The sequence below is a fragment of the Perca fluviatilis genome, chromosome 2 (assembly GCF_010015445.1).
Source record: "Perca fluviatilis chromosome 2, GENO_Pfluv_1.0, whole genome shotgun sequence".
Lineage (NCBI taxonomy): Eukaryota > Metazoa > Chordata > Actinopteri > Perciformes > Percidae > Perca > Perca fluviatilis.
Window position 1 is genome coordinate 4,366,340 of NC_053113.1, and position 13,296 is coordinate 4,379,635.

A 13,296-nucleotide genomic window follows, 5' to 3' on the forward strand; every position below is an offset into this window, starting at 1 on the left:
AGCAGACACTGTGGAGGAGGCCGGACTTTCAAATAAAAAGAAAATAAAATTAATTTATTCCTAATAAAGTCTATTCTTGTTAGAAATGTTCACTTTCTTACTGAATTAATACTATTGTTTTTGTACATGTATTAGGTGTGAAACCCCTAAAACATGGAAACTCCTTAATGATAACTGGCTCTTTAACTAGAAAATGATCTCAGACTCGGAGGCAGTTCACTGAGGGTGATGGTTAAAGAATCTGTCGTTATGGAAACATTATTGTAGTATGCAGCGTCCTGATTGGTGGAAAATGCTAGCAGAAAGAAACAGCTGTTGTCAGGTAAACATGTCACTGTAAAAGGAGGTAGAAAAGCCCAGCTTTAATGGTGAATGGACCGATAAGCAGGCTGAGCTCTCGTCATGTATGCCTCATTTTGGCGAAGAAAGATGCTGTTGCAAAATAATACAACATCATCATCATCATCAAGAATGAAGAACTCGGAACATACCCGGTCGCGTCATTCACGTTGCCAAACTAAGATGCAGTTAGACTAGCGACGAAGCTTTACTTTTTAGTTTATTTGTAAAAATTCTCCATTAGCAGAGAGTAGAGCTGTGTTTGGTAAAACAGCGCGTTGAACCAGAGGGGGAGACAGAGAAATGGAAAATAATAAACGACATTTTTTCCTCTTTACATTTTGTGAATTGCGTGATTATTCTGCGGGCGCCAGACTAAAAGCTTTGGTGGGAGGATGTGCCCACGGGCCCTCGGTTCGGCGTTGGCTGCTGTACAGGATCCACCTACAGAAATATTTCAGGATATTGTTATGAACTAATGAATGAACTTTGTATGAAATAATTCAGAATGATTGAACAGATTCCTGGTGAACATTGTAAACTTGTTCCACTTCCTGTCCTTTAAAGATGGAAGCTGTGATCATGAAATTGTAGAAATGCCGTTGACTTGTGTCATGTTTAGTTTTGAGTTCTGTCTCTTTTCACAATAAAAGCATAAAGTTACCGTGAGAGTGTTTTTGGTCTTTCTGTTTAACTTTTACTCACGATAAGATGTCTCGGTGTCCCAGAGGTCTTCCAGGTGGAGCTGCAGCGTGAGGAACCCTCCAATCAGAGCAGTCCAAATGTAAGCTAAGCATAGCTAGCTCTGTTCCACATCACATGTAACGACTGACCGGGCGGATTTGTGCTCGTTTGAAGTGTTTCAGCAGAGAAGCAAAAGAACACATTGCGGTACGTGTACCCCCGGTAACGATACACACACACACACACACACACAGACACACACACACAAACACACACCTTCCTGCTTGGTGATGTAATCAGCGTGTTGTTCCTCTGAGCTCCGTGACCTTTGACCTCTCTCTGTTCTGTTTTACAGTTTTTTTCGATTGCTAAACGACAGTGGGCACAACTGGAGTCACATGTGCAAAACTCTAACTCCAGTCTGCACAGCAGCAGTTCATGTGGACCAAACTCTAGTTCATTTTTCATTGCTTGAACACAGATTTCTAAACTCTACACACTTATCCCACGACTTTAACCACAACGTGCACAACACTGTAGATTTACAGCACTTTGTTCAGATGCTAACACACTGCTGTCAAAACTGTTAACCACACATTCAAAACAGAATAGATTTCAGTCTGGTGCCTATCAAACACTGCTGATTGCAATTTTAGCTGAAAGCCTAAGCAGGTGTCTTATTTTAGACTAGTTAGTGAACATATATGGTATTTATACAGAGAAAGCTCAGAAAGTCTTTTTTTGTATACAAACACCAAATAAGAATGAAACAATCATACACTGTACCGTTTGAGAGAAACGGGTAAAAGAGCAAAGATACCAACATGTCCAGGTAAGATGTCTGAGGTTATGTACGCAGCTATAAAAAAAGTGAAAAACACTATATCTTTACTATAGTAAAACTGCGTTTTTACTGTTTTTCAGAAAGTAATGGAGGTGAAAGCAATAGAAACACCACATTACAGTAATTTGTATTTAGAGATAATGCATACATCCAATGTGATGAAGAAAACTTGCCACATGTTGCTGGAGAGAGGCAGGATTAGTCACACTATTCGTTGGTACTGTTATGTACCTTTAGTTTTTTTCCCCAGTAATTCCATAAATTACTAGAGACAAAATACTTTATTGAAGAAATCTGCTGATTTTCATTCCTTCTTTTTTACCTTATGTAAAAATTGGTATGCTGTACAATCTATATTTTTCCTTAAATAAACTGTTGAGTAGTGTCAAGTCACTCAAATTGTTCAAACTGTAAAGATGAAAAAGTTTGTATTTTCTGTATTTATGCTTGATGCTAGTGTTTTTACCCTCAGTGTGTTCTGAGTGACAGTGTGTGTTATCTCAGTGAGGCCTGTTCATAGTGTTTGGCTGCACTGAGCCTGTTTTGCAGCTGATGTGAACTGTTTAGCTCAGGTGACTGGTGGTAGTGCAGACTGTAGTTAGAGTTTTGCACATGTGACTCCAGTTGTGCCCACTGTCGTTTAGCAATCGGAAAAAACTGTAATGTGTGAATATGTTTGGTGTAGCTCAGCTTGTAGTTCCAGCTCAGAGATGAAAACTAACTGGGGACTTTGGGTTAGTTTGATTGTTCTTTATTTTGGTATTTCTCTCTAAAATAACAAAAGACAACATTACTAATAATCAGTAACATTACAATTCATCATGTCGTTGTTTGTTAACAGTTAAAATAACTTTTAACTGAAGTTTGATTTCCTGTTCATCACTGCTGGTTGTTATAAAGTGTTACTGCTCCTCTGATCTCTGTTGTCACAGTGTTTCTGGTTCTACAGGATTCTTTCTGTCTCCTCCTCCTCCTCCTCCTCCTCCTCCTCCTGATGAAGCTGAAACAGGTTTGTTGTTTTGCTGTCAGAGACAAAGGTTTCAGTCGACACACACGATAAGATGTCTCGGTGTCCCAGAGGTCTTCCAGGTGGAGCTGCAGCGTGAGAAACCCTCCAATCAGAGCAGTCCAGTACGTAAGTCTTTCACTTTTTATTTGTGAATATTGATTTTAATTTTTAAATTCAAACTAGAACTGGAAATATGAACAATCATGTCTAGATAATCTGGGAAAACAAGGTGGTCGGTAATTTAACTCGTCTGTAACGTTTAAAATATTCTTTAATTTAAACTCTCTAAACATCATCTGGCACCGTTTACATTACGTTAAGTTTCAGAGAAAGTTAAACATAGTGTGTGTGTCTGTGTGTGTGTGTGTGTGTCTGTGTGTGTGTGTGTGTGTGTGTGTGTGTGTGTGTGTGTGCGTGTAACCTACACAGACGTTATTCGTGAAAATCTGCTTCCTGACAGGTGTGGCTGTGACTCATCAGGAAACAACTCACCTGAGTTCTTCTCCGTCAACTCTTTGGACTGTTTGAAGAAACTGTAAGTTGCTGTTTGATACTTTAACAACACGTTAGTCTTTGGTCTCTTCAGGGTTAGTTTCTGGCTCTGTAAAGTTAAATATAATGTTTCTACTTCACTTCTTATTTCCTGAGAAAGTTTGGACGACTCTTGTGTTGAAGATAAATCTCCATGTTGTAACATGAACTACTACAGAGGAGGTTTTAAATACTTTGCCAGGTGTTTATACGTCTGTCTGTCACAACCGTGAGGCTGCAGTCAGGAAACTTTACAGCTGTGTAGCTGAGATCTAAATGAAGGCTGAGTTTGAAGATGGGTGGGGTCTGAGCAAGGGGGGAGGAAGTAGGAGTGGCCAACTTTAAGCCCCTGTCTTGATTCGGCCGGTGTGAATCCATCATAAGATGGCCTCTAGTTATTTCCTTTCTCCTGCTGTCAGAAAACAAACCGTCGTCTCCACCAGCGTAAAGTCAGACACAACAGGACTCTACTGTTTCCTCTGGAACCTTTCAGAATAAAATGTAGTGAGCTAAATACCTCTGTTACTGTTGTAGTGATGTGTGGAGGAGGATGCTCAGGACAGAAAGGTGAGACTGATTGTCAAAATGGAGTCTTGTCTCCATTAGAGGACAGAAAGATGACATTAGTCCTGGAGTCTTTCCAATGTTCCTGTTCTCCAAGAAAGATAATTAATGACAGAGCAGGATGAGCAGAGAGCAGAAATCATCCAGTGAAGAGATTCATACTTTATATACTTTATGTTCTGCTGGATAGCTTCTAGTTTCTCCAGCAGCTTCTGTTTCTGGAGATTAAAAAGTGGTCTTCCTCTCTTTCTAACAGGACCCATCAGAGACCAGACCCTGCTGAACCTGAACCTGTACCTGAACCTGAACCCAGCTGTGGGTCCATGAAGAGTCACCGGTCCATGGAGCCACCACTACTTTAAGAAAAGACCTGTAAGGGAGAGGAGAATAGAAATAGAGGAGATCCTACTTGAAATGGAGGAGAGAGGATTGATGGAGAGACTTGAATGGCAGAAGGAGCGAATTGCAATGAAAAGTGAAATTAAAATGTTAAGAAGAAGATTGAGGTGAGTTTTGAACATCCAGCAAACTGGAGCGAGTCTCATTGGATGGAACTATGTCCCGTCTGGGTTGTTTTGTGTCAGTCTCGTGCACACTCCTTCAAATAAAGTTTTTTTTGTTATTTTGTGGAAAGGAATCATTGTAGTTGATGACTGAAATGAGATTAGCTTTGCAAAATAATTTCCTGTCTTACTCAAAATATCTTTCTGTTTAGACAACATTGGCATTTAATTGTTAACAGTCAGACCTACATACATATTCATATTAATATTATATTTTATTCACGGAGAGTTTACCTGAACATGTGACCCTGAATAAATGTGTTTTTCTATCAGGACCCATCAAAGACCAGAGTCTCCTGAACCTGAACCTGAACCCAGCTGTGTGTCCTTTAAGAGTGACCGGTCACATGGTCGCTTTATTTCCTTTAAAAGTCAACAACCTTTTGCTGACAGAGGTAAGCTGGTAATAATATTATAATATTATTGAATCATGTTTTAACTTTTATGTATCCGGAGATCTTTCCTCTTCACATATATTTATATTCTCACATCTGAAAGTTGTCCAGTTAAACCAGTCTTCAACTCTTGACTTTAGGTAAATATTGAATCTGGTTTGGTCCAACAAATTCTCTGGTGTTTCAGCTTTTTAACCCAGTTTTTTGTTAATCTTGTTTTAATTAGGGCCCGAGCGCCGACAGCGGTGAAGGCCCTATTGAAACTGAAGGAATTATTTTCCCGTCAAATGAATTGCCTTTTTGACAGGAAGAAAGGTGTATCTCTGTAGGGAGCCCCTCCGTAATGCCGTCAGACACCCAGAACAACAATCTGAGTCGGTCAGCGACAAAAACAGAACACTCAGTGGACGCAAACCGACAGTGAACAAATGAGCCTGCTAGAGTCAGATGGTTGACACCAGGTCCATTGAGATGTAAGTGTGTTTTTAATTTCATTAATCAAACTGTGACATCACTCATCAAGAAAAAAAAAAAAAAAAAAAAAAAAAACGTAAATACAGTAAGATCATACTTCACGTAGGGGGTAATGGTCGTAAATCGGAGATCACTAAATTGAATGTTGAGTCACTTTGTGCATACGCAAAGACAATGTCGGACTCAGTAGTTTTCTCTGGACCCCTGCCAAACCTGACCAATGATGAAATGTACAGCTGTACGTCATCCTTCCACCGCTGGTTGTCGGGGTGGTGCCCAGCTAATGATGTGGGCTATGTGAATAACTGGGGGGCATTCTGGGGAAAGCCTGGTCTGATGGAGAGAGACGGCATTCATCCCACCTGGGACGGAGCCGCTCTCATTACAAAAAATTTGACCGAGTTTATCAGACATAAACCATGACAACCCAAGTTTGATATTAGTAATCAGAGGTGCAGTGCTACGCGCCCCTCTGTGCTTCCGTTGGAGCAGTCGCCCACTCATAGTCTAATAACCACGGTGTCTGTTCCCCGACTCAGATCGGTTAAATCAAAGGTAAACAAAAGATACGCTATACTTAACAACCTAATTGGAATTAAAACGACTGCAACGATAGAACAAAATAAGAAAATTAGATGTGGACTATTAAATATTAGATCTCTGTCTTCTAAAGCATTATTGGTAAACGAGTTGATATCAGATAATAACATTGACTTATTTTGTCTTACTGAAACCTGGCTGGGCCATGAAGACTATGTTAGTCTAAATGAAGCCACATCTCCCAGTCATATTAATACTCAAATTCCTAGAGGCTCAGGCCGAGGAGGGGGAGTTGCAGCCATCTTTGATGCAAGCCTGTTAATTACTCCTAAACCTAAATTAAATTATAGCTCCTTTGAAAGTCTTGTTCTTAATCTTCGACATCCGAAATGGAAAACATTACAGCCAATTATATTAGTTGTTATTTACACAGGGCTCCAGGGTCGTTATTCTGAATTTTTATCTGAATTCTCTGAGTTTTTATAATGTTTAGTCCTTTAATCAAGACCAAGTACTTATTGTAGGTGATTTTAATATCCATGTGGACGTTGACAATGATAGCCTTAGTACTGCTTTTTCAACTTATTACTGGATTCAATCGGTTTCAGTCAGAGTGTGCACAAGTGACGCTACTGTTTTAACCACACCCTCGACCTTGTGCTGGCATATGGTATTGAAATTGAGGATTTAATAATATTTCCGCAGAGAATTTGGTATTATCAGATCATTCTTTAATCACTTTCGAATTTTTACTACCTGACTATATTAAATTAGATAAAAGCTTCTACACCAGATGCCTATCTGACAGGGCTATAGCTAAATTTAAAGAAGATATTCCAACAGCATTCAACTCTATGTCATGCCTTAACATAACAGAGGACCTCTATGTTAACCTCAGTCCCTCTCAAATTGATACATTTGTAGACGGTGCTACGACTTGCCTACGGACGACCTTAGACTCCGTCGCTCCCCTGAAAAAGAAGATGATGAAGCAAAGGAAATTAGCACCTTGGTATAACTCCCAAACTCTCGCAATTAAAACAAATCTCGCGAAACCTCGAGATGTAAGTGTAGGCCCACAAAAGTGGAAGAATCCCGTTTGGATTGGCAAAAAGTCTCAAAACCTATAGGAAGGCCCTAAGAAAGGCCAGATCAGACTATTACTCATCACTAATAGAAGAAAACAATAACAACCCAAGGTTTCTTTTCAGCACTGTAGCCAGGCTGACAGATAGCCACAGCTCTACTGAGCCATCTATTCCTCTAGCTCTGAGTAGTGATGACTTCATGAGCTTCTTTAATGATAAAATTACAACAATTAGAGATAAAATCCGTCACCTTTTGCCCTCAACTTCTAACGGTTCACCTTTAAACACAGAGTCGCTAGAAATAACGACTAGTCCCGACATATACTTAGACTGCTTTTATCCTATAGACCTTCAACAATTAATGTTAAAGATATTCTCAGCTAAGCCATCTACCTGTCTCTTAGACCCCATCCCAACGAGATTACTCAAAGAAGCGTTACACGTGGTAAACACTTCATTACTAGATATGATCAATATGTCCTTATTAACAGGTTATGTACCGCAGTCATTTAAAGTAGCTGTGATAAAACCTCTTCTGAAAAAACCCACCCTCGATCCTGAGGTCTTAGCAAACTATAGACCTATATCTAACCTTCCCTTTCTATCCAAGATCCTTGAGAAGGTGGTTGCTAATCAGTTATGTGATTTTCTACATAGCAATAGTTTATTTGATGACTTTCAATCTGGATTTAGAAAGAATCATAGCACAGAGACGGCACTGGTGAAAATTACTAACGACCTTTTAACTGCTGCAGACAAAGGACTTGTCTCCATTCTTGTTTTACTAGATCTTAGTGCTGCATTTGACACTATTGACCATTCAATCCTGTTACAGAGATTGGAACACTTGGTTGGCATTAAAGGAATTGCTCTAAGCTGGTTTAAGTCCTATTTCTCTGATCGACCTCAATTTGTTAATGTTTATGATAAATCCTCCAAGTACGCTAAAGTTAGCCATGGGGTTCCTCAAGGCTCAGTGCTTGGACCAATTCTATTCTCCCTATATATGCTTCCTCTAGGCAATATTATTAGGAAACACTCAATTAACTTTCACTGTTATGCAGATGACACCCAATTATACTTGTCAATCAAACCAGACGAAACCAGTCAGCTAGCTAAATTTCAAGTGTGCATTAAAGATATAAAATCCCGGATGACCTATAATTTTCTGATGTTAAACCCTAACAAAATTGAAGTTATTGTACTGGGACCTAAACACCTCAGAACCTCATTATCTAAAGACATATCTACTCTGGATGGTATTGCCCTGGCCTCCAGCACTACTGTCAGAAATTTAGGAGTTATTTTTGATCAGGATATATCCTTTAATGCCAATCTAAAACAAACCTCAAGAACAGCCTTTTTTCATCTTCGTAACTTTGCCAAAATTTGGAATATCCTGTCTCAAAACTACGCTGAAAAACTAGTCCATGCATTTGTTACGTCTAGACTGGACTATTGTAATTCCCTAATGTCAGGTTGCTCAAATAAGTCCCTTAAGACTCTCCAGCTGATCCAGAATGCTGCAGAAAAGAGATCATATTTCTCCTGTATTAGCTTCTCTGCACTGGCTTCCTGTTGAATCCAGGATTGAGTTTAAAATCCTTCTCTTGACCTACAAAGCTCTAAATGGTCTAGCACCATCATATCTAGAAGAGCTCCTAATACCCTATTGTCCCACTAGAGCACTGCGCTCCCGCTAAAAGTAGAATGGGAGCCAGAGCCTTCAGTTATCAGGCTCCTCTCCTATGGAACCAGCTCCCGATCTGGGTTCGGGGGCAGAAACTGTAATCGCTTTCAAGAATGAACTTAAAAAGTTGCAGTGTTCACCTAACTGGCCCAACTGCTTCTCTTCATAATTGTTAGATTAATAATACATAACAAAGTAGAGGGAGGCAGGCCAGCCAGGCCCGATCCGGCAGGGGGAGAGTTCTAAGCCCGAAAAAGCTACCTCTCCTTATGACCTGTCTCTCTTAGTTACGCTGTAATAGTTACGCTGTTATAGTTCTAGACTGCCGGGGGACTTCCTTCCTTTGATACACCGAGCTGCTCTCTCCTCTCCCTTTCTATTACTATTACTATTACTATTTGTGTGTATCCCGTCCCAGAAATGCTTGTTACTAATCCTAGCTTCTGGGGAGTTTTATTCCCCGGAGTCCTTATGTTTTTTCCCCCAGCGTATTTCCTTGGAGAACGTTGGCACCAAGATCCTGGTTCCAGCTGTCGCCGTGGTCCTGCTGCACTCCCTGCTGAGCTCAGCGGTGCCCTGCAATGTCATGCTGCGTCCTGCTGCTTCCTGCTGAACCCTGCAGCTTCCCGCTACATCCAGTCACTGTTCCATTATTAATGTGACTATTACTGCCACTGTTCATCACACCCCCAACCGGCCCGTCAGACACCGCCTACCAAGAGCCTGGGTCTGTCCGAGGTTTCTTCCCAAAAGGGAGTTTTTCCTCGCCACTGTTGCACTGCTTGCTCTTCAGGGAATTACTGTAATTGTTGGAATTGTTGGGGCTTTGTAAATTATAGAGTGTGGTCTAGACCTACTCTATCTGTAAAGTGTATCGAGATAACTTATGTTATGATTTGATACTATAAATAAAACTGAATTGAATTGAATTGAATTCATTCAACCCTCTGATGTCATCATCTAAGTGCTGATTGGTTAATAACTGCAGCTGCGTTGTGTCTCGTTCTCTCCGTCAGATTCCTGTGAACTCACACTGGACACAAACACAGTGAACAGAAAACTCAAACTGTCTGACAACAACAGGAAGGTGACATGTGTGGAGGAGTATCAGCCATATCCTGATCATCCAGAGAGGTTTGACTGGCCTCAGCTGCTGTGTAGAGATGGTCTGACTGGTCGCTGTTACTGGGAGGTCGAGAGGAGAGGAGGGATTAATATATCAGTGAGTTACAGAGGAATCAGCAGGAGAGGAGACAGTGCTGACTGTTTGTTTGGATGTAATGATCAGTCCTGGAGTCTGATCTGCTATGATGATGGTTACTCTGTCAGGCACAATAAGAGAGAAACATCCATCTCCTCCTCCTCTGTCTCTGGTAGAGTAGCAGACATCTCCTCCTCCTCTGTCTCTGGTAGAGTAGCAGACATCTCCTCCTCCTCTGTCTCTGGTAGAGTAGCAGTGTATGTGGACTGTCCTGCTGGCTCTCTGTCCTTCTACACAGTCTCCTCTGACTCACTGATCCACCTCCACACCTTCAACACCACATTCACTCAGCCTCTCTATCCTGGGTTCTGGTTCTGGTTTCCTGGTTCCTCAGTGTCTCTGTGTTCTGTGTAGGATAGAGAGTCTCCTCCTGTTTCTCACTGCTGATCAGTTGAGTCTGTACAGGATCACACTTACAGAAATATTTCAGCTTATTGTTATAAACTAATGAATGAATTTTGTATGAAATAATTCAGAATGATTGAACAGATTCCTCGTGAACATTGTAAACTTGTTCCACTTCCAGTCCTTTAAAGATTGAAGCTGTGATCATGAAATTGTAGAAATGCCGTTGACTTGTGTCCTGTTTAGTTTTGAGTTCTGTCTCTTTTCACAATAAAAGCATAAAGTTACTGCGAGAGTGTTTGTGGTCTTTCTGTTTAACTTTTACACACGATTAGATGTCTCCGTGTCCCAGAGGTCTTCCAGGTGGAGCTGCAGTGTGAGAAACCCTCCAATCAGAGCAGTCTAGTACATAAGTAAGTGTTACAGTCAGCAGAGAAGTAAAATTACGAGCAAGATCCTCATTGGAGTAATGTTACATCCCTGGTACAACACACACACACACACACACACACAGACACAAACATACAGGTACGACACACACACACAGGTACGATACACACACACACACACAAACAAAATATACATATATATATATATATATATATATATATATATGTACAGTCCAGGCCAAAGGTTTGGACACACCTTCTCATTCAATGTGTCAATTTTTTCCCTTATTAATAAAAAAGCAAAGGGTGGCTACTTTGAAGAATCTAAAATAAAAGACATGTTTTCAGTTATTTCACACTTTTTTGTTAAGTACATAATTCCATGTGTGTTCATTCATAGTTTTGATGCCTTCAGTGAGAATATACAATGTAAATAGTCATGAAATTAAAAAGGAAACGCATTGAATGAGAAAGTGTGTCCAAACTTTTGGCCTGTACTGTATATCAAAACTCCCTTTTATGGCTAAGATTCTAGAGAAAGTGGTAGCAGAGCAGCTTACTACTTTCTTAGAGATAAACAATATTTTTGACAAATATCAGTCAGGTTTCCGTAAAAAACATTCTATGGAAACTGCACTAGTTAAAGTTTCGAGTGATATTTTGATGTCAGCAGATTGTGGAAAGCATACAGTGTTAGTTTTATTAGACCTTACATCTGCCTTCGACACTATTGATTGCAATATTTTAATAAATAGATAGATAGATAGATTAATAAACTTCAGGATCTATTACTAAAATCGTTTTCGTCTTACCTTACCGGTAGAAGTTTTAGTGTTTTTATAAATCAGATCATGTCAGACACTGCAGGTCTATCGAGTGGTGTTCCTCAGGGTTCTGTCCTGGGACCGATTCTTTTCCTTTTGTATATACGCCCTCTAGGACATATCGGCCAGTTTAAGGATGTTTCTTATCACTTGTATGCAGATGACATTCAGTTATACTGCTCTTTTAAGCCTACTGATTTATATAAACTGTCATCCTTACTCAACTGTCTGAGTGGGATTAAGCAGTGGTTAAATGATAACTTTTTACTGGTGAAATCAGCTAAGACTGAAACACTAATCATTGCCCCTGAGCAGAGCATCTCTCAGATAAAACAGCATCTCGGTGACTTAGGCTCGTCTGTTCAGCCGAATCTCAGGAGCTTAGGTGTTGTTTTTGATCCTGCCATATCTCTGGAGAAACACTCGAAGCAACTCATTGGAGCCTTGGTGGCAACGGCCGAATTGGAAATGTTTATTCATGCATTTATTTCATCTCGTTTAAACTATTGCAACAGTCTTTTTATTTGTCTTGATAAGAAAGATCTTTGTCGCCTCCAGACGGTCCAAAATTCCGCTGCTAGGCTCTTAACCCACACTAGTAAAAGGGCACACATCACTCCGGTTTTAGCTTCACTTCATTGGTTACCAGTGAAATTTAAGATACACTTCAAAATTTTGGTTCTAACTTTTAGAGCCTTACAAGGTTAGGTGCCCCCATACATCTCTGACCTAATACAGCTGCGTACGTCCTCACGTAGTCTGAGATCAACAGGTCAGAGATTTTTAGTTGCCCCCCGTACACTTTTTAAAACTAGAGGGGACCGTTTGTTTCTAGCTGTGGCACCAAGGCTGTGGAACGCATTGCCTCCTTCCGTACGCTGTTTGGACTCAGTTACAAATTTTAAAACTGAGTTGAAAACTCTTCTTTTCAAAGAGGCGTTTAATTAGACCATAGTGTGGTTATGCCGGTTTTTATGTGTTTTTCTGCTTATTTTGTTTATGTACTGTAATGTATGAATGTTGTGTATCCATCCATTTGTTGTGAAGCACTTTGTGATTTTTATCTGTGAAATGTGCTATACAAATAAATTTTACTTACTTTTTACTTTAGTATAATTAAACCGTTTGGGATTGCACGAGTTAAAGAATTAAATTGTCTGAAACTAAATGAAACTAATAAAATCTGTCAACATGTTTTAATGTGTGAATATGTTTGGTGGAGCTCTGCTTGTAGTTCCTTCTGATGTCACCAGAGGGCGCCATGACATCATCACCAGCTCAGAGATGAACACAAACTGGGGACTTTGGGTTAGTTTGATGCTGTGCCTCTCTGGGCGTTTCCTCTTGTTTCCTCCTTAAAGTTTATTTCCACTTTACAGAGTTTCTGACGCAGCTTTTTCTCTCCGTGTGAAGCTCCAGTTGAAGGTAATTTAACTCGTCTGTAGCGTTTAAAATATATATACTGTATATATAAAATATACTATATATATAATGAAAGTGTTTGAGCTCATTTCTAAAGGCTGTGTGTGTGTGTGTGTGTGTGTGTGTGTGTGTGTGTGTGTGTGTGTGTGTGTGTGCGGGAGAAACTGTAAGTTGCTGTTTGATACTTTAACAACTGGCTCTGTAAAGTTAAATATAATGTTTCTACTTCACTTCTTATTTCCTGAGAAAGTTTGGATGACTCTTGTGTTGAATATAAATCTACGTGTTGTAACATGAACTACTACAGAGGAGGTTTTAAATACTTTGTCTGTTA

At 40.0% G+C, this 13,296-nt stretch overlaps 2 protein-coding genes across 3 annotated transcripts in view; both read left to right on the forward strand.

Moving 5' to 3' along the window:
* Positions 1–13,296, forward strand: part of LOC120571647 (protein NLRC3-like) — a 615,005-nt gene that overhangs the window by 128,769 nt on the left and 472,940 nt on the right. The gene's annotated exons all lie outside the window — the stretch shown is intronic.
* The window catches only part of LOC120570718 (NACHT, LRR and PYD domains-containing protein 12-like), an 80,762-nt gene continuing 70,195 nt past the window's right edge, over positions 2,730–13,296 (forward strand). Inside the window, exons 1-5 of one of the 2 annotated variants that reach the window (XR_005641110.1) lie at positions 2,734–3,002; positions 3,306–3,411; positions 4,228–4,477; positions 4,808–4,929; positions 5,237–5,390. The gene's annotated coding sequence lies outside the window, so the exon portion shown is untranslated. Of the gene's footprint in view, positions 3,003–3,305; positions 3,412–4,227; positions 4,478–4,807; positions 4,930–5,236; positions 5,391–13,296 lie in introns of both variants that reach the window. The other variant, XM_039819208.1, reaches the window with a different exon arrangement.